Source organism: Rattus norvegicus, chromosome 11, assembly GCF_021556685.1.
Source record: "Rattus norvegicus strain SHRSP/BbbUtx chromosome 11, alternate assembly SHRSP_T2T, whole genome shotgun sequence".
Lineage (NCBI taxonomy): Eukaryota > Metazoa > Chordata > Mammalia > Rodentia > Muridae > Rattus > Rattus norvegicus.
Window position 1 is genome coordinate 52,415,504 of NC_141544.1, and position 22,271 is coordinate 52,437,774.

Sequence of the window (22,271 nt, forward strand, 5' to 3'; positions counted from 1 at the left end):
GTATCCCACTCCTGGCCCCTGCATTTGTTGTAGATTATCTCTGCCTTTACTTTCTTAAGCTTTCTATAATGAAATATTCTTTCTAAACCTCACCTGGGATATGTGAGTTTCAGTATTTGAAATTATGAGACAAGGAACTGAAAGTCAGTGGCTCTTGATGGCTTTGATTTCCACTGAGTTTTTTGGACACTAGCTTTCTGAGTTAAGTTCACCTAATGCCCCCGTGCCACTGCTGTGAACGGAAAGAATAGTTAATGCTGATTGCTTACGTTAGGGCCTTTATTGCCTCTTTTCTTAATGTCACAAATTTCTAGATTTTCTATGTTTAAGACTCACCCCTGCTTCTTTTTATTTCTTCCCTGTTCTGGATATGTCCTTGTCCTCATATCATCAAATCCTCAGTATTTTCCCAGGATATAAATCCAAATCTTTCTATTAACTAGGCACAGTGATTTGGACTCCTGATACTGAAATAATTTATGAATGATTTACTTCCTTCTATTCTAGACACCTCCAGTGTACTTAGCTTCTTCCTTAAGGGGACTGTTGCTAGGAAGACAAAGTAAACGACTTTGAGATCAGGTGAGAAACTGTCTTCTACAAAGAAAAATAGTTCTATTTGCTGCTGATCTCAAATGGCTCAGGGAACAAACAAAAAGAAACAAATACTTTTCTTTCTATACCCACCAGAAAGTCTTTAGTCTTCTGTGTTAAATTTGGGAGTAGTTCAACTCTTTTCAGCAGCTTATTGGGGGCGAGAGCTCTGCGTTTCTTGGTTTCTGGTCATCCTAACATCCTCTACTTCTACCTTTCAGTAGAATAAGCAAATATAATAGTATGATCCAGATTTTTACCTTTTAGCTTTATTTTGCACATATTATAAGGCCTTTGTGTTAGGGACCCTTACCGTACTTAATCTCAAAAATATATAGTTTGATTAGAGACTATCCTATGTGTGTGACTGTTAAGAGCTAGTTTCATCTTTGGATGATACCAGAAATACTGTATGTGATATTTTTTCTTGAATTTAATAGTTTTACTTTTAGTAAATCTATGTATGTAAAAGAAAAACTATGCAAGAGATGTCCCATGTATTCCAAGTTTTCCTTTCCACAAAACACCTCACATTGTCATCATTCCTAAAGGAGTGACACACTTGGTACAACAAATGACCACAAAATATTATCATGGCCACAGTTGAAATTATGATAAAACATTGAATTTTCCTGCTATTAATTTGAACAAATAGAATTTATATAAACCATCAAAATGTCATAAAGAATACATTTAGTGTTATAAAATTTCTTTTCTCTTTTATTCATTCCTTGCTGATTCCTATAGACATCGATGTATTTTATTTTCATTTTAAATTGCCTTGAGTTATTTTAATGACAGAGATTGTATGAAGTTCCTAAAATAACTCAAACTTAAGCTAAAAGAAAAAAGATTACCTTGCAAAACTTACAGGAGAACATCATTGCTAAGGACAACTTCCACGCAGTTCATTGAACATAGGTTGAGGTGATGTACACTTGGAGCCTTCACTCCTACATTCTAGTCTCCTTGGTATAAAAAGGTACCCTGCAGGATATGGAAAGAAACACGTTGATATCAATCTTAGCACAAAACCCTTGACCAACATTCTGTCCTTTGGGCAAGATGTGCTGGAGAAATGCTTGTACCAAACTTGTGAGAGTGGCCCGCCAGTATTTGGTTTAACTTGAAACCCATAGCATGAAAGGAAGTCCTTGCCACACACTGCCTTCATGGCCAGGAGGTATAAACTGGATGCTTCAACCAAACACAATTGCCAAAATTAATGAAATCAAATAGTGAAATGATTTCTAATGATATGTGGTGATTCTTATAGATTGAAACCTTGTCCAGTAACCTTTAGATAGGCTTCTTCTGACAAGATATAAGAACAAATATAAAGGGGGTTGGGGATTTAGCTCAGCGGTAGAGCGCTTGCCTAGCGAGCGCAAGGCCCTGGGTTCAGTCCCCAGCCCTGGAAGAAAAAAGAAAAAAAAAAAAGAACAAATATAAAAACTCACAGCCAGACATTATGCAGGGAGAGAGAGAGAGAGAGAGAGAGAGAGAGAGAGAGAGAGAGAGAGAGAGAGAAAGAGAGAGAGAGAGAGGCTAATTGGAAGTCTCCATTTGGGGAGGTCCTTGGAAATCCCCAAGAAGAGAAGAAAAATAGAATGCATGACTCAGAGGGGTTGGAAGACCTCAGGTGAACATGGTTTACTGAATAAAATAAGCAAGACTCCCATGGACTCATAGAGACTGAAGTGTCAAAATAAGTACCAGGATGGGAAGGCCTTGATCAGTACCAGGCCCTCTGTGTATATGCTATGACTATGAATTTGGTGTTTCTCTGACACCCCTAGCTATGGGAAAGGCTATATTTCTGACTTTTTTGCCTACACTTGTAACTCTGCCTTCTATTTGATTGCCCTTTCCAGTCTCAATCTGAAGGTTTTCTCCTTGTCTTATTGTATCTTGTTTTATCCTGTCTAGACATTGTCTTTTGGAGGTCTGCTGTTCTCTAAAGAAGAAACAGAGGAAAGTGGATCTGGAAAGGAGGGAATATGGAGGTAAGCTGGAAGGAGTAAAGAGGGTGGATATGTGATTGGAATGTATTGTATAACAGAAGATTTTTATTTCCAATAAAAACCAAATGAAAAACAAACAAACAATTAAAATAAAGAGGGACAAAAATCTTCTAGATCTTCTCATAGGATCTTAGACAATTCCTTGAGAAAACATTTTTCTCTTCCTTTCATGCCTATTCACTGTGCATTCTCACTGTCAATGAGTGGATGTTACTGCTGGCCATGACCTGGCTGATGTTTCATACTAAAAATGTCTTATATGTATGCTGATTGTATTGTGCTATTACTTTTTTAAATTACATATATTTACTTACTAGTTTTGGGGGGATTTTATTTGTGGCATTTGAAATTTTTAATAGTGTATTATGTTCTCTGAGGGAAAACAAGACTTCTACTTCTCCATTGCAAATCAGTATATATGCTTTCTTTTCCTGTCTCAACTCATGGAACCCTCAAAGGTTCCCAAGATGGTACTGAAAAAGGGAGTAAGAAAAGAAACCTCTTACTTCTTTTGGATTGAGTGGGGAGCCTCCTTGTTTCTAAATGCTTAGTCTCTCTTACATTTTAATATGTTTCTAATATCTCACATTCATTGATTTTTCACTCTTCCACTCACAGGTTCTTTTTCACTAATTTTGAAATATCCTTGATTTTTGTGTTCTCTTTTGGATAGTGTGCAGAGTAGAGTAAGAGAATAAAGAAGACCAAATTGAAAAGCAATTTATTTGTAGTTCTTCTTGTGGAGTCTAGCATAACTGTAGTCATTCTGTTTAATGCCTGCAGCCGGCAATCTAATGCTGTTGCAATGAAACTTTCTCACGTGCTGTTATTGGGAAAATTTCTTATCCCTGAGTTGATGTCATATTCTATTATGTTCTAAGCTTTGGTGTTCTTGGAAACCAATCACAATAGATGTCAGATAGAAGTGTTGGTAAACTTAGCCAAAATTAGCCTGGGCCTGAACCAACCCCACTGTAGCACTTCCTGCACCTACTTATGAGCTTTTAAGAGATCTCATTTTTAGGTTCAGACTCCGTCTTAGAGAACCTGCCCGAAGACTGGACTCAAGACCTGAACCTAGCAACAGTTTCCAAGTTACCCGCCAAAAAAACCATGAGCCTAGCTCCAGTTTCTAGGCTAACTCCAACAAGACCTGAATATCCAGGTTAATCGCCCCCCAAACAACAACAACAACAACAACAACAACAACAACAACAACAACAACAACAACAACAACCCAAAAAACCTGTGTCTAGCACCCTCGGTTACAAGCTTCCCTCGGCCTATCAATCACCAATGTAGAGGGGAAGCAAAGACTAGAAATGCTCACCCCTCGCTTGCAACTTTCTATAAAACCTTGGCCTACTGTTAAGTGTTCGGGGCTCTTTTTCACCAAAACTGTCCTACAGGGTCAGCAGTGGACTGAGCCCAAATCAAGATTGTAAATAAAGGCCATTATGTGATTAAATCGGATCAGCTCCTCACTGGTCTTTCGGGGTCCAGTAACACTTCCTCAGCACTATACTTTATGGGGTTTTTTTCTTCCATAAGCTACTCCTGGAATGTACCCCAAGAGAAGAGAGACACCTTCACCAATATAAGGGACTAAACTACCAAACAGTAAGTACACATGGAGGGACCCATGGCGCTAGCCACATATGTGGCAGAGGATGGCATTGTCCAGCATCAATAGGAGGAAAAGCCCTTGATCCTGTGAAGACTCATTTTCCCAATGTAGGGGAATGCCAAGGTGTTGAGGTTGGAGTGGGTAGGTCATAGAAGCAGGTGGAGGGGAAAGGGGGTATAGAAGAGGGAGGAAAGGGGGATAACATTTAAAATGTAAGTACATAAAATATCCAAGAAAAATAAAATGTAAAAATGATACAAAATATACATATACACAAATAAATAAATAAATAATAAAATGAATATTAAAAAATAAATAAAAAAGACATTCTAAGTGAAACTTTATTTTTAATAGGGGTTGAATAAAGTTTTAAGTTCTCAAGACCTCTCTTGAAATTGACATCCTACTTGACATAAAGAGACATGTTCATGGGTAACTGACATCCTGCTTGGCAACGTAAGACATGAATATTGGGCAAGTCAAATGGTACCGCCACAGTTAAATCACCCAACCAATTGGAACAGGGCAAATGTATAACTTTTTAATTATCTCTAAATCCTGATTGGTGGAATTACATGGCACAGATGTTTGTGGATTTCAGTCTTAAACACTCACTCTGTAGGATTCTGGCATAGGGTCAGAATCTAGCTCCTGGGTATGGGTTACATTCCTCATTCCTGATCAATTAGTCCTAGGGCAAATGCATAATATACTATCCCTGTCTGATTAAGATCTGCATACCTGTGGTTCATGGGGAGATTTCTGGATCCTAAAAATCTGAATTGAAAAGTAACATTTATTTCATTTTTTTTAATTAACTTGAGTATTTCTTATATACATTTCGAGTGTTATTCCCTTTCCCGGTTTCCGGGCAAACATCCCCCTTCCCCCTCCCCTTCCTTATGGGTGTTCCCCTCCCAACCCTCCCCCACCTCCAGTTCTGTGAAGTCAGCATCTCTTTTTCTGTAGTTGTGCTTATTACCTACTGTGCTATCATCAACGGGATCTGAAGAATTATAAGAACAATAAACAAGTTATCTTGGAAGAGGGAAGTCTCACCCACACCACAATTATCACTGTGTCACTTCATTCATTAGTAAGCTTCACTGAAATGAGGAGTCACTCTAAATCTCTACCTCTGTAGGAGAGGACCTTTTTGTTATTATCCCTGTATCTGAAGGTACTCCTTCACACTAGTTGAAGATTTAGGATTATATTTTTTTAAAGCCAAAGAAATAAACAACAAAGAAATGAGAATCAAAAAGGGATCACAAAGTTAGTGGACATTTGGTTTATTTTAACTCTCTTCTCTGTTTTCTTGTAATAATTTATTTGTCAGCCTATAGATAGCCACTGCATGTCTGTGTTCAGGTTTGTATTGGCTGGTTTGCTTCAATCAATGGGTAGACTAGAAACAGTATTACTCAGTCAGTATTTATCACATGGAAGGATTACTGTTGAATCAACTCATCCTTTTTAACTCTTTCTGAGCTCCGGTTGGCTGGCTCAACTAAGCCATTCTGGGTCAAACTCCTCTTCAAGATGGCTGATTCAATCAGGCTTCTCTTACCTTCTTACTGAATTGCTCTGTTTGGCCTCAAAATGTCTCTAGCAATTTGTTCTAATCTTCTGGCTCCTTCTTATTCTCTGGCTTCAATTGCCTCTACTGCACCGAATGGAACTGAACTCAAGTCCATTGCACTGCTTTTTTTGCTGACTGACTGAGTTGAATTTCTGAATGCTGGAATTAAAGGCTTGTACCACCAAGCATATACCTAAGCTTTTCTCTACCTGGAACTTACTATCTACTAGAATAGCCTTGAACTCAGAGAACTGCTTGCCTGTCTCCTCAAATTAAAGTTGTGTCCATTCCAGTCAGAGTAGCCATGTCGTTGGATTCAAATTCCTCTACATGGCAATTTACAGAGACATGAATGGCTCTACTGTCATTTCAAAATTTATAAATGGAGTTATTTCCCTACAAACACACAATTACAGCTTCAGCTGTTCTTATTTATAACAAATGAAATGAAAAAGTCACAGATAATATCAAGCAAGTGAAAAGCATAACAGCTGAAACAATTTCCTTTTCTTAACTCTATTTTCTAAATTATCCCTTATTACTATTCTTCCTTTAGTCAACACTGATATTACTGCTGAGTTCTAATGCCTCTCATTTTCTTGTGTAGTAGTTAACAAGAAATTGAATATTATTAATTTCTTTCTGTGATTATCGATCCTTGGCAGGAAGCTTTTATTTTTTATTCTTTTTAATTAACTAAGAACTGTTCCGAGGATAATTACTTTCAGAGCTAGGAAACACATCTTTCTGATAATTTCAGATGTATTCAGTTTCTTAAAACGGTAAATAAAAATACTGAGTGATTTTCAGCCTATGACTAAGCAATCAATCAGAAGGCATTTTCCTAAATAAGTTTTTCCTAATGTCTTCATTTTTCCTCTGTTCCCATAATGATGTAGGAGTCTAAAATTAAGTATCAATGTTGTGGTTTGCTATCCATGAGTGACAGTTTGACATGTTTGACACTGATTAGTAGAATACTAAATATATAACTCGGCTGTATATTTTATGTATACTAGCATATATGAATAATTATTTCTTCATCTAATTATCCAACAATAAGCATTTTATGCTAATGCTGTGTTTCCATATCAGTCCTGAAGGTTTCAATATAATTCTATTTGTTTATTTTAGTAATCTTTCTGACTTTAAGAAAAACCAGTCATACTTATATGTGAAACATTTATTTTCTAACAAGAAGTACAATAAGTATTTTAGAAGCACAATTGGTTTCTGTGTCAACTTCACATAACTCTTTTTTAAAAAGCAGTATTTTCTTTCATTCTATTGTTCTATTAGTTTCTATATCCAACTTATACAGTTTTCTCTTTCATGCTAGAATGACTTATTTTTACTGGAGAATAATATAAAATAAAGAGAGGAAAACTTAATAAGCTTATTGATACAAACCTTATTATTGTACCTTGGTCCTAGCAGTTTAGATAAGGGAGTATATGTGTATAAACTAAAATCTATCAATATATCAAGCTATTATCAATTATCTATTGTTTATCTATCTATTATCAATTATCTAAGTATAAACCTTATGTCTAACAACATCATATTTTATTTTTTCACTATCTTTGCATATTTATTCACAATTCTATAACTACAAATAACTAAATAGAAATATTAAAGTGATATTTCTAACATTTACATACTACCAAAGTGTAAGCATTCATATATATATGTATGTGTATACATATATGTATATTTGTAAAAAACCTTCAATAATAAATTATTAGCTCCATCACTCTTCACTCAACTGTTTAGTTCCAACATAAATTTTCAGAAGTTTCATAATTGTTAAGCAATACTTTCAAGGGAAACATTTTTGCCTAGTAGAGTTTAGTATTGCACATGTATACCACTATTATAGACTCACTGACTAAAAGAGTTTGTGTTAGCACATCTATGGTGACCTTGTAATGTTCAGCTTTTCTGATAAAGTGACTGCAACTATAAATGGTAACATTAAGATCATTTTTAATTTAAGATGTCCATGGATTTTGGCAAAGGTCAATTGTGGGATATACTTTTTTTCAGGAGCAATTATAAAATATGATTAAATGAAAAATACCGCCCGGCCCGCAGCAGCTCTCTGCTCCCAGACCCCATGAGAGAGAGAGACCCAACCGCCTGGTCAGGTGGGCACTCCTGAGGCTGCAGAGCGGAAGAGACCACCAACACTGCTCACCCCTGCCCACATCCCTGGCCCAAGAGGAAACTGTATAGGGCCTCTGGGCTCCCGTAGGGGAGGGCCCAGGAGCTGCAGGAACCCTGCCTGAGACACCGCCGGAACCTGAAGGAAACAGACCAGATAAACAGTTCTCTGCACCCAAATCCCGTGGGAGGGAGAGCTAAACCTTCAGAGAGGCAGACAAGCCTGGGAAACCAGAAGAGACTGCTTCCTGCACACACATCTCGGACGCCAGAGGAAAAAGCCAAAGACCATCTGGAACCCTGGTGCACTGAAGCTCCCAGAAGGGGCGGCACAGGTCTTCCTGGTTGCTGCCGCTGCAGAGAGCCCCTGGGCAGCACCCCGCGAGCGAACCTGAGCCTCGGGACCACAGGTAAGACCAACTTTTCTGCTGCAAGAAAGCTGCCTGGTGAGCTTAGGACACACGGAAGCAGAATTTCTCTAGGACCGGGCACATTCTGTGTTTACCGGAAGTCCCACACCCGCAGATCCTGGCCCACAGCAGCTCTCTGCTCCCAGACCCGGTGAGAGAGAGACCCAACCGCCTGGTCAGGTGGGCACTCCTGAGGCTGCAGAGCGGAAGAGACCACCAACACTGCTCACCCCTGCCCACATCCCTGGCCCAAGAGGAAACTGTATAAGGCCTCTGGGCTCCCGTGGGGGAGGGCCCAGGAGCAGCAGGACCCCTGCCTGAGACACCACCGGAACTTGAAAGAAACAGACCAGATAAACAGTTCTCTGCACCCAAATCCCGTGGGAGGGAGAGCTAAACCTTCAGAGAGGCAGACAAGCCTGGGAAACCAGAAGAGACTGCTCCCTACACACACATCTCGGACGCCAGAGGAAAAGGCCAAAGACCATCTGGAACCCTGGTGCACTGAAGCTCCCAGAAGGGACGGCACAGGTCTTCCTGGTTGCTGCCGCTGCAGAGAGCCCGTGGGCAGCAACCCACGAGCAAACTTGAGCCTCGGGACCACAGGTAAGACCAAATTTTCTGCTGCAAGAAAGCTGCCTGGTGAACTCAAGACACAGGCCCACAGGAACAGCTGAAGACCTGTAGAGAGGAAAAACTACACACCCGAAAGCAGAACACTCTGTCGCCATAACAGGCTGAAAGAAAACAGGAAAACAGGTCTACAGCACTCCTGACACACAGGCTTATAGGACAGTCTAGCCACTGTCAGAAATAGCAGAACAAAGTAACACTAGAGATAATCTGATGGCGAGAGGCAAGTGCAGAAACCCAAGCAACAGAAACCAAACTACATGGCACCATCGGAACACAATTCTCCCATCAAAAAAAACATGGAATATCCAAACACACCAGAAAAGCAAGATCTAGTTTCAAAATCATTTTTGATCATGATGCTGGAGGACTTCAAGAAAGACATGAACACACTTAGGGAAGCACAGGAAAACATTAATAAACAAGTAGAAGCCTACAGAGAGGAATCGCAAAAATCCCTGAAAGAATTCCAGGAAAACACAATCAAACAGTTGAAGGAATTAAAAATGGAAATAGAAGCAATCAAGAAAGAACACATGGAAACAACCCTGGATGTAGAAAACCAAAAGAAGAGACAAGGAGCTGTAGATACAAGCTTCACCAACAGAATACAAGAGATGGAAGAGAGAATCTCAGGAGCAAAAGATTCCATAGAAATCATTGACTCAACTGTCAAAGATAATGTAAAGTGGAAAAAGCTACTGGTCCAAAACATACAGGAAATCCAGGACTCAATGAGAAGATCAAACCTAAGGATAATAGGTATAGAAGAGAGTGAAGACTCCCAGCTCAAAGGACCAGTAAATATCTTCAACAAAATCATAGAAGAAAACTTCCCTAACCTAAAAAAAGAGATACCCATAGACATACAAGAAGCCTACAGAACTCCAAATAGATTGGACCAGAAAAGAAACACCTCCCGTCACATAATTGTCAAAACACCAAACGCACAAAATAAAGAAAGAATATTAAAAGCAGTAAGGGAAAAAGGTCAAGTAACATAAAAAGGGAGACGTATCAGAATCAAACCAGACTTCTCGCCAGATACTATGAAGGCCAGAAGATCCTGGACTGATGTCATACAGACCCTAAGAGAACACAAATGCCAGCCCAGGTTACTGTGTCCTGCAAAACTCTCAATTAACATTGATGGAGAAACCAAGATATTCCATGACAAAACCAAATTTATACAATATCTTTCTACAAATCCAGCACTACAAAGGATAATAAATGGTAAAGCCCAACATAAGGAGGCAAGCTATACCCTAGAAGAAGCAAGAAACTAATCGTCTTGGCAACAAAACAAAGAGAATGAAAGCACAATAACATAACCTCACTTCCAAATATGAATATAATGGGAAGCAATAATCACTATTCCTTAATATCTCTTAATATCAATGGCCTCAACTCCCCAATAAAAAGACATAGATTAACAAACTGGATACGCAACGAGGACCCTGCATTCTGCTGCCTACAGGAAACACACCTCAGAGACAAAGACAGACACTACCTCAGAGTGAAAGGCTGGAAAACAACTTTCCAAGCAAATGGTCAGAAGAAGCAAGCTGGAGTAGCCATTCTAATATCAAATAAAATCAATTTTCAACTAAAAGTCATCAAAAAAGATAAGGAAGGACACTTCATATTCATCAAAGGAAAAATCCACCAAGATGAAGTCTCAATCCTAAATATCTATGCCCCAAATACAAGGGCACCTACATATGTAAAAGAAACCTTACTAAAGCTCAGAACACACATTGCACCTCACACAATAATAGTGGGAGATTTCAACACCCCACTCTCATCAATGGACAGATCATGGAAACAGAAATTAAACAGAAATGTAGACAGACTAAGAGAAGTCATGAGCCAAATGGACTTAACGGATATTTATAGAACATTCTATCCTAAAGCAAAAGGATATACCTTCTTCTCAGCTCCTCATGGTACTTTCTCCAAAATTGACCATATAATTGGTCAAAAAACGGGCCTTAACAGGTACAGAAAGATAGAAATAATCCCATGCGTGCTATCGGACCACCACGGCCTAAAACTGGTCTTCAATAACAAAAAGGGAAGAATGCCCACATATACGTGGAAATTGAACAATGCTCTACTCAATGATAACCTGGTCAAGGAAGAAATAAAGAAAGAAATTAAAAACTTTTTAGAATTTAATGAAAATGAAGGTACAACATACCCAAAAATATGGGACACAATGAAAGCTGTGCTAAGAAGAAAACTCATAGCGCTGAGTGTCTGCAGAAAGAAACAGGAAAGAGCATATGTCAGCAGCTTGACAGCACACCTAAAAGCTCTAGAACAAAAAGAAGCAAATACACCCAGGAGGAGTAGAAGGCAGGAAATAATCAAACTCAGAGCTGAAATCAACCAAGTAGAAACAAAAAGGACCATAGAAAGAATCAACAGAACCAAAAGTTGGTTCTTTGAGAAAATCAACAAGATAGATAAACCCTTAGCCAGACTAACGAGAGGACACAGAGAGTGCGTCCAAATTAACAAAATCAGAAATGAAAAGGGAGACATAACTACAGATTCAGAGGAAATTCAAAAAATCATCAGATCTTACTATAAAAACCTATATTCAACAAAACTTGAAAATCTTCAGGAAATGGACAATTTCCTAGACAGATACCAGGTATCGAAGTTAAATCAGGAACAGATAAACCAGTTAAACAACCCCATAACTCCTAAGGAAATAGAAGCAGTCATTAAAGGTCTCCCAACCAAAAAGAGCCCAGGTCCAGACGGGTTTAGTGCAGAATTCTATCAAACCTTCATAGAAGACCTCATACCAATATTATCCAAACTATTCCACAAAATTGAAACAGATGGAGCCCTACCGAATTCCTTCTACGAAGCCACAATTACTCTTATACCTAAACCACACAAAGACCCAACAAAGAAAGAGAACTTCAGACCAATTTCCCTTATGAATATCGATGCAAAAATACTCAATAAAATTCTGGCAAACCGAATTCAAGAGCATATCAAAACAATCATCCACCATGATCAAGTAGGCTTCATCCCAGGCATGCAGGGATTGTTTAATATACGGAAAACCATCAACGTGATACATCATATAAACAAACTGAAAGAACAGAACCACATGATCATTTCATTAGATGCTGAGAAAGCATTTGACAAAATTCAACACCCCTTCATGATAAAAGTCCTGGAAAGAATAGGAATTCAAGGCCCATACCTAAACATAGTAAAAGCCATATACAGCAAACCAGTTGCTAACATTAAACTAAATGGAGAGAAACTTGAAGCAATCCCACTAAAATCAGGGACTAGACAAGGCTGCCCACTCTCTCCCTACTTATTCACTAAGTTCTTGAAGTTCTAGCCAGAGCAATCAGACAACAAAAGGAGATCAAGGGGATACAGATCGGAAAAGAAGAGGTCAAAATATCACTATTTGCATATGACATGATAGTATATTTAAGTGATCCCAAAAGTTCCACCAGAGAACTACTAAAGCTGATAAACAACTTCAGCAAAGTGGCTGGGTATAAAATTAACTCAAATAAATCAGTTGCCTTCCTCTATACAAAAGAGAAACAAGCCGAGAAAGAAATTAGGGAAACGACACCCTTCATAATAGACCCAAATAATATAAAGTACCTCGGTGTGACTTTAACCAAGCAAGTAAAAGATCTGTACAATAAGAACTTCAAGACACTGAGGAAAGAAATTGAAGAAGACCTCAGAAGATGGAAAGATCTCCCATGCTCATGGATTGGCAGGATTAATATATTAAAATGGCCATTTTACCAAAAGCGATCTACAGATTCAATGCAATCCCCATCAAAATACCAATCCAATTCTTCAAAGAGTTAGACAGAACAATTTGCAAATTCATCTGGAATAACAAAAAACCCAGGATAGCTAAAGCTATCCTCAACAATGAAAGGACTTCAGGGGGAATCACTATCCCTGAACTCAAGCAGTATTACAGAGCAATAGTGATAAAAACTGCATGGTATTGGTACAGAGACAGACAGATAGACCAATGGAATAGAATTGAAGACCCAGAAATGAACCCACACACCTATGGTCACTTGATTTTTGACAAAGGAGCCAAAACCATCCAATGGAAAAAAGATAGCATTTTCAGCAAATGGTGCTGGTTCAACTGGAGGGCAACATGTAGAAGATTGCAGATCGATCCATCCTTATCACCCTGTACAAAGCTTAAGACCAAGTGGATCAAGGACCTCCTCATCAAACCAGACACACTCAAACGAATAGAAGAAAAACTAGGGAAGCATCTGGAACACATGGGTACTGGAAAAAAATTCCTGAACAAAACTCCAATGGCTTATGCCCTAAGATTAAGAATCGACAAATGTGATCTCATAAAACTGCAAAGCTTCTGTAAGGCAAAGGACACTGTGGTTAGGACAAAACGGCATGAACAGATTGGGAAAAGATCTTTACCAATCCTACAACAGATAGAGGCCTTATATCCAAAATATACAAAGAACTCAAGAAGTTAGACCGCAGGGAAACAAATAACCCTATTAAAAAATGGGGTTCAGAGCTAAACAAAGAATTCACAGCTGAGGAATGCCGAATGGCTGAGAAACACCTAAAGAAATGTTCAACATCTTTAGTCATAACGGAAATGCAAATCAAAACAACCGTGAGATTTCACCTTACACCAGTGAGAATGGCTAAGATCAAAAACTCAGGTGACAGCAGATGCTGGCGAGGATGTGGAGAAAGTGGAACACTCCTCCATTGTTGGTGGGATTGCAGACTGGTAAAACCATTCTGGAAATCAGTCTGGAGGTTCCTCAGAAAATTGGACATTGAACTGCCTGAGGATCCAGCTATACCTCTCTTGGGCATATACCCAAAAGATGCCTCAACATATAAAAGAGACACGTGCTCCACTATGTTCATCGCAGCCTTATTTATAATAGCCAGAAACTGGAAAGAACCCAGGTGCCCTTCAACAGAGGAATGGATACAGAAAATGTGGTACATCTACACAATGGAATATTACTCAGCTATCAAAAACAACGACTTTATGAAATTCGTAGGCAAATGGTTGGAACTGGAAAATATCATCCTGAGTGAGCTAACCCAATCACAGAAAGACATACATGGTATGCACTCATTGATAAGTGGCTATTAGCCCAAATGCTTGAATTACCCTAGATCCCTAGAACAAACGAAACTCAAGACAGATGATCAAAATGTGAATGCTTCACTCCTTCTTTAAATGAGGAAAAAGAATACCCTTGGCAGGGAAGGGAGAGGCAAAGATTAAAACAGAGACTGAAGGAACACCCATTCAGAGCCTGCCCCACATGTGGCCCATACATATACAGCCACCCAATTAGACAAGATGGATGAAGCAAAGAAATGCAGACCGACAGGAGCCAGATGTAGATCGCTCCTGAGAGACACAGCCAGAATACAGCAAATACAGAGGCGAATGCCAGCAGCAAACCACTGAACTGAGAATAGGTCCCCCGTTGAAGGAATCAGAGAAAGAACTGGAAGAGCTTGAAGGTGCTCGAGACCCCAAAAGTACAACAACGTCAAGCAACCAGAGCTTCCAGGGACTAAGCCACTACCTAAAGACTATACATGGACTGACCCTGGACTCTGACCCCATAGGTAGCAATGAATATCCTAGTAAGAGCACCAGTGGAAGGGGAAGCCCTGGGTCCTGCTAAGACTGAACCCCCAGTGAACTAGTCTATGGGGGGAGGGCGGCAATGGGGGGAGGGTTGGGAGGGGAACACCCATAAGGAAGGGGAGGGGGGAGCGGGATGTTTGTCCGGAAACCGGGAAAGGGAATAACACTTGAAATGTATATAAGAAATACTCAAGTTAATAAAAAAAAAAAAAGAAAGAAAGAAAGAAAAATACCAGCTGTATTAACTCCCAAACTACTGGCCTCAAGTTGTTAGAGCAGACAACTGTTTAAGCTCTAAAATTATCCAAATATTTAATTATTATTCTATGATCTCTAAAACTTTTCCCATATACAATAAATTTATATGAATTAAAATATACAAACCTTAACAATAACTTATTAAAATGTGTTCAAATGGAGAGTGGTGATCGCATGACAGTTCACTTTTGTAAATGCCTCCATTAGTGGTGGTCGGCATCTGTGTGAGAGGCTTCAAGGCTCCTGACATCCAAAATAGAGGAAATGAAGTGTCACTAAGACTTGTGAAAGAAGCAAGGTGAGAGCTGAGCCATGATAGAGCTGAGAGATGCACTGCCGAGATGGGTAGTGATCCACAGGAGCAAAGATACTCAAGGACCCAGATTGCTTGCATCCATCTGTGGGGCTCAGGTGAATGGAGAGACGATGACTAAGACACCTGCCTTAAGTGTTCTCTATGTTGAATGATAGATTAGCTTATGTATCCACTTGTCATAATGTGATCGTAACATCTCAGAATGCCCCTGAATTTCATCATAGGAATGTATATAATTACACATAGGCTTAAGGGAATAATCAGGGGGTAAATTTCATCACCTGAAAGCCAATTACATGAAGATAAATTAGTAACTAAGGGATTGTAGTAGTTTGAATGTGAGTGACCCTCATAGACACATATATTTGAATGCCTGGTTCCCAGTTTTTGGAAGTATTTGTGTGTAGGAGATGTGGCCTTGTTGGGGAATGTATACCAATGGGGACAGGCTCTGAGCACATGTCATTGCCATTCCCAGTTAACCAGGTCTTTGATTCTTAATCCTCATTTTCTCAAGAAATAAGCAGATAGCTACTACTCAAGAGCCATGCTTGCCTCTCTGCTGCCATGCTCCCCACCATGATGGTTATGGACTGTAACATTCTGGAGCCAAATCAACACTTTCTTCCATCTCAAGTTGACTTGGTAATAGTGTCTCTATCATAATATAAAAAGTGATTGACATAGCTTATCTCCAAAAAGTTGTTAATAAGGGCACAGCTCTGACGTATTGCATATGTTCTTAATACCAGTTTATGCAGGATCAGTCCTTCTAATCATCATACTCACATGTATCTGTGTAAGTACATATATGTATGTAGTTCATACTCTCAAGTATTACTTAAATAGAAATGTCTAAATTTGATTGTCACCATGGTGGGGAAACTCATAGTATTATTCAATGGAAATGAAAGGCACAGACAATTAAGTAGATAAATAGACTAATAGTTACAATGTAAAACATAAATGAATGAATAAGTAGATATATTTGGTTACAGAGAAATTTAGTCTTTGGAGAAATATTGCTTGTAAAATTGTTAAAATATCTCTAAAAATGCTTCACCTGAGATCATCCTTATTGCTGATCAATAAGATATTATTTAAATGCTACCAACTCGTGAGTTAATACATTATGTCAGAAGCTGCTTTCAAAACACATGTACATTGACTATATTATTCAGAAAAATATGCCATAATTTTCATTTATAATAAAAGTCATTAGTACCTGTTAAATACTAATGATGAATAATTTATAATTATAATGTCTAACGGATGCTAATAATTACTGAACCACAGTACAGTTTCTACGTGAAGGGGTATAGAATAAGGGATGTGTTGGGATGGAATGGGATGTTTTGTGGGACCTTGATTATACCTTGTCAATGTGCTTCCTCTTATCCATCTTCCCTCGGCCAGGAAAGTGCCTTGTACAAACCATTCAGCTGTGCCACCGGCTCACTGTGGAGTTCCTGCACAAAGTCATCACTGCCAGGTCCCTGTACATGGTCTACCTGTCCATTAAAGGCATTTACTATCAGGCTGAGGTGCTGGGTCAGCATATGGATTATACCCTATGCTTTCTCCCATAATCATCCAACAGATGTGGACTAGGGTCATGGCCACATTTACTGAGCTCTACACCACTTTTTGGCTTTCTCAATATCTGCCTCTACCAGTCACTCAAACTTCACTCCACACCCAAGCTTAAAGGTCAAGCCCAAGCAGAGACAAAGGTCAGCAAAGACAAATTTGCAGTTGACTCTGAGAGTTCTATGAAGAAACTGGCTGCCCTCAGTGCCACCCTGACTCGAGTGGTGGTACTTGTTATAGATGAGGATGAGACTGATGAGTTTTCTACCAACAGGGAGGTGACAGCGTAGGAGGAAGGTTGAAGGAAAGAGCTGAAAGCACAAGAAGAGCACAAGAAACTCTCTGAAGGCCTGAAGTTCTTCCTGAACTGAGAGGTGCCCTGTGAAGTATTAGCCTTCATCATCAGAAGTATTGATGGGAATGTATCCTGGGACAAATCTTTGAGCATCAGAGCCACATATGACATCACAGACTGTTGCATCACCCACAAGATTGTTGACTGGCGGGGGCAGCAAACCCCCTTCATTGGCAGGTACTATGTACAGCCTCAGTAGATGTTTATGTGAATGCCCAGCTCCTCCTTTACCTTTCACCCTTCATGTCTGAGAAGAAAGGAGATTACATTCTACCCGAGAAGCTAAAGCTCCTGGCTCTGCAGCGGGAAGAAGACACAAGAAACTTGCTTCATCATGCTCATCTATGATACATGAACTCTGACAACATTGCTCTAGTGCCAGTCCACAATGGGCCAAGCACATACATATAATTCTCAAATCTAGACAGCCAGTGTGCATCCTGCAGACAGAGTATGTGTAGTACTTTCAGTCTTCTAATAGACATCATTTAACAACACCCAAGCAGCTGATAAAACATAAATACAAAATACCAATGCATGTCTACAGAAAAGAAGAGAAATATGGTGGCAGAATTCATGTCTCATTGATGAGCATGATGAAGCCCTGGATTTGATCCATAGTGGAATACAAAACTTGTATGATCAAGTACACCTATTATCTCAGAAATCAGGACACAAATGAATGAAAATTTGAGCTTCCTTTACACAGTGATTTTTAAAGCAAACATGGGGCACATGATAACTGCCTGCAGAAAATTACTTGTGTCTAGTCAAAGTTATGCAGTGCCATAACCTCAATGCAATCTATGGGAAGATACTTACATTGTTAAAGACTATAGAAGATTTTACAAACATCTTATGAGCAGTCACACTGCTCTCAAAAAGTAGTTGGGTTCTTTGTGGGAATAGCTATTGTAGTAATTCCCTATGATGAAATTTCCATCCAGCAACAGGGCTGCTCTGGCAAGGTACCACAACCAAAGACTTCTAGATTTATGTGATAGGGATGGAATACACATACTTCCTCCTAGATTACATTATAATCTGGCTGAAAAATGGACATACTCTTAGTATACACCTTTAATCCTAAACAATGTATGTTACTGGTGGTTTGTAGATGGAAGTAACTATGTTTAAAAGTGACACCTAATTGAGGAGCAGATGAAGTGATGAATCAGAGAAAGACTTGGCAGAATGAATCTGAGATATAGGACATGCCCAACACTTACAAGAATAGTACAGTAAAGAAGCTACTTAAAAGGGTAGAGGGCAGTCTTCTGGCCAGCATCTTCTGTTCCCCCAAGACACCACATCCTAAAGGCATGTCAGGAATTCCACTGCGTGCAGGGCAACTTGTAAGCAGCTCACAGCTGCTGGGAATCACAAAGAGCCCAGTGGACTCAGAACCCATCACCTCACAAATGCCATAACACATGGATTCCATTCCACTTCTGGCTGGTACCTGCTTGCTGGGCAGATTCCAGCTTGTCAGCTTCTCTGAAGATCCCACAAACATTCAGCTCCATGCAGGGTGGCTGGGCAATTGATACCGTAGTCTGAAAACCTCCCATTGGCTCTTCTATATACAGGGCAACTGATCCCATGTCCAAAGGCCTCCCAGGAGAACAACTACCCACAGGAGAACAGCTTGACTGTTCCTCTGAAGATCCAAGAGTCTGAAGGCCTCCCAGCAGGCCTCCCAGAACAGCCACTGTGGCCAGAGCAACAGGTCACCCATGTACTTGTCCCTCTGAAGACCACACAATCTTAAGACCCCACAGGAGGTCTGCTACAGCCAGGACCACAGTCTTACCAGGAAACCTGAAGCAAACCAGGGACACAATAGGCAGGCTCAAGACAGAGAAACCCAGACCAGCAAACACCAGGGATAACCTGATGGCAAAAGGCAAGCATAAGACCAAAAGTAACAGAAGCCAATATACTGTGGCATCATCAGAACCCAGTTCTTCCACCACAGCAAGTCCTGAATACAACAACATCCCTGAAAATCAGGAAGCTGATATACATTCCTATTTCATGAAGATAATAAAGTCCTTAAAGGGGGAAATAACAAACTCATTGAGTGAAATACAAGAAAACACAGGTAAAGAGGTAGAAGTCCTTAAAGAGGAAATAAATAAATTCCTTAAAGAAATATAGGAAAACTCAGTCAACAGGTGAAGAAACCGAACGTGGTCCAAACTTAAAAGTAGAAGTAGAAACAATGAAGAACACACAAATGAAGGCAACTGTTGAAATGTAAAAACCTAGGAAAGAGGTCAGGAATTACACATGTAAGCATCACCAATAGAATATAAGAGGTAGAAAATACCTTAGAAGATATTGAAACAATCATTAAAGAAAGTTCAAAACATAAAAAATTCCTAACCCAAAAAAATCCAGGAAATCCAGGACACAAAGAAAAGACAAAATCTGAGAATAATAGAAATAGAGAAGAGGGAGGAATTCCAGTTCAAAGGACCCAAAAACATCTTCAACAAAATTATAGAAGAAAATTCCCTGAGCCTAAAGAAAGAGATGGCCATAAATGTACAAGAAGCCTATAGAACACCAAATAAATTTGACAAGAAAAGAAAATTATCTCATCACATAATAATGAAAATGCTAAATGCATAGAACAAAGAAAGGATATTAAAAGCTGCAAGGGAAAAGGGCCAAGTAAAATATAAAGGCAGACGTATCACAATTACACCAGACTTCTTATCATAGACACTAAAAGTCAGAAAAGCCTAGAGAGAGGTCATGCAGACTCTAAGAGAACACAGATGCTAGTTCAGGATACTATACTCAGCAAAACTTTCAGTCAACATAGATGGAGAAACCAAAATATTTTAGGAAACAACAAATTCAAACAATATCTGTCTACCAACCCAATCCTATAGAGGACTTTGAAAACTCCAACACAAGGAGGGTCCCTACACCTTGGAAAAAACAAGATAGTAATCATTTCACAACAAAACCAAAAGGAGAGAATCAAATGCACATAATGCTACCTAGAACACAAACATAACAAGAACTAGCAATCATCTGTCTTTAATATCTCTAAATATTAAGGGACATGACTCACCTAAAAAGACAAACCCACAGGTTTAATACAAAAACAGAATCCATCATTTTGCTGCATAAAAACAACATACTTCAATAACATAGATAGACACTCTCTAAGTGTAAAAGGCTGGAAAAGTCTTCCAAGCAAATTGTCCCAATATCCTATAATCTAATTAAATAAATTTTCAACCAAAAACTATCAAGTGAGATGGGGAAGGACACTTCATATTCATCAAAGGAAAAATCCACAAAGTAAAAGTTGCAATTCTGAATATCTACACTCCAAATGCAATGGCACTCACATCTATATAAGAAACTTTACTAAAGCCCAAAATACACATTGATCTCCACACATTAATAGTGGGAGACTTCAAAACCCTACTCTCACTAATGGACAGATCATTGAAACAGAAACTAAACAGAGACACAATGAAACTTACAGAGGTTATGAACCAAATGGATTTAACAGATATCTACAGAACATTTCACCCTAAAACGAAAGAATATACCTTCTTCTCAGCACCTTATGAACCTTCTCCAAAATTGATCATATAATTGATCACAAAACAATCCTCAACCAATACAAGAAAACTGAAATAATCCCATGCATCCTATTAGATTACCAGGGACTAAGAGTGGTTTTTAATAACAACAAAGCAAACAGAAAACCCACATATCCATGGAAGCTGAACAAGTCTCTACTCAATGATAACTTGTTCAAGGAAGAAATAAAGAAAAAATAAAGATTTTCTAGAATTTATTAAAAATGACGACACAGAATACCCCAATTTATGGGACCCAATGAAATCAGTGCTAAGAGGAAAATTCATAGCACTAAGTGCCCTAGTAAACGAGACATCCTACTTTAGCAACTTAACAGCAAACCTGAGCGCTCTAGAACAAGAAGTAGCAAACACACCCAAGAGAACGAGATGGCAGGAAATAGGGCTGAAATCAACCAAATAGAAACAAAGATAACTACACAAATAATCAACACAGCCAAAAACTGTTTCTTTGAGAGAATTAACAAGATAGATAAACCCATAGCCAAAATAATAAAGGATCAAGAGACAGTATCAAAATTATCAAAATCAGAAATGAACAGGGAAATATAACAACAGAGACTGAGGAAATGAAAAAGAAATCAGATCCTACTACAAAAGATTATACTTAGCAAAACTGGAAAATCTCAAAATGGATGCTTTTATAGATAGATACCACATACCAAAGTTAAATCAAGATCAGGTAAATGAAGTACAAGTCATTAAAAACCCTCCCAACCAGTAAAAGCTAAGGGCTAGATGGCTTTAGTGCAGAATTCAACCAGACCTTCAAAGAAGAGCTAATGCCAATATTTTTCAAACCATTCATAAAACAGAAACAGAAGAAACACAACCTAATTCATTCTAAGAAACTACAGTATCTCTATTACCTAACCACACAGGGACCCAACAAATAAGAGAACTTCAGACCAATTTCACTCATGAATATCGATGCAAAAATGCTCAATAAAATTCTTGCAAACCAAATTCAAGAACACAACAAAATAATTCACTATGATCAAGCAGGCTTCATTCTAGGGATGAAACGTTGGTTCAATATATGAATATCCATTAATGTAATCTGCTCTATAAACAAACTCAAAGAAAAAAATTGCATGATCATCTCCTTAGATGCTGAAAAAGCACTTGCAAAATACAACACCCTTTGGTGTTAAAATTATTGGAGAGAATGGGAGTTAAAGACCCATACCTAAACCTAATAAAAACAAATTACAGCAAACCAACGGACAATATCAAATTAAATGGAGAGAAACTTGAAACAATCCCACTAAAATCAGGGACAAGACAAGGATGCAGACTCTCCCCCTATCTATTCAATATAGTACTCAAAGTGCTAGCTAGAGCAATAAAACAACAAAAGGACATAAAGGAATACAAATTGGCAAAGAAGTCAGGTATTACTATTTG

The 22,271-nt window shown here is 38.8% G+C and overlaps 1 long non-coding RNA gene and 1 pseudogene across 1 annotated transcript in view; one reads left to right on the forward strand and one right to left on the reverse strand.

The window, feature by feature from the left end:
• Positions 1–1,451: 1,451 nt before the first annotated feature.
• LOC134480982 (uncharacterized) overlaps positions 1,452–22,271 on the reverse strand; it is a 61,360-nt gene continuing 40,540 nt past the window's right edge. The window contains exon 3 of the long non-coding RNA XR_015633040.1: positions 1,452–1,581. This is a non-coding gene — a long non-coding RNA (uncharacterized LOC134480982). The remainder of the gene's footprint in view (positions 1,582–22,271) is intronic.
• Positions 16,655–22,271, forward strand: part of Pes1-ps3 (pescadillo ribosomal biogenesis factor 1, pseudogene 3) — a 10,059-nt pseudogene continuing 4,442 nt past the window's right edge.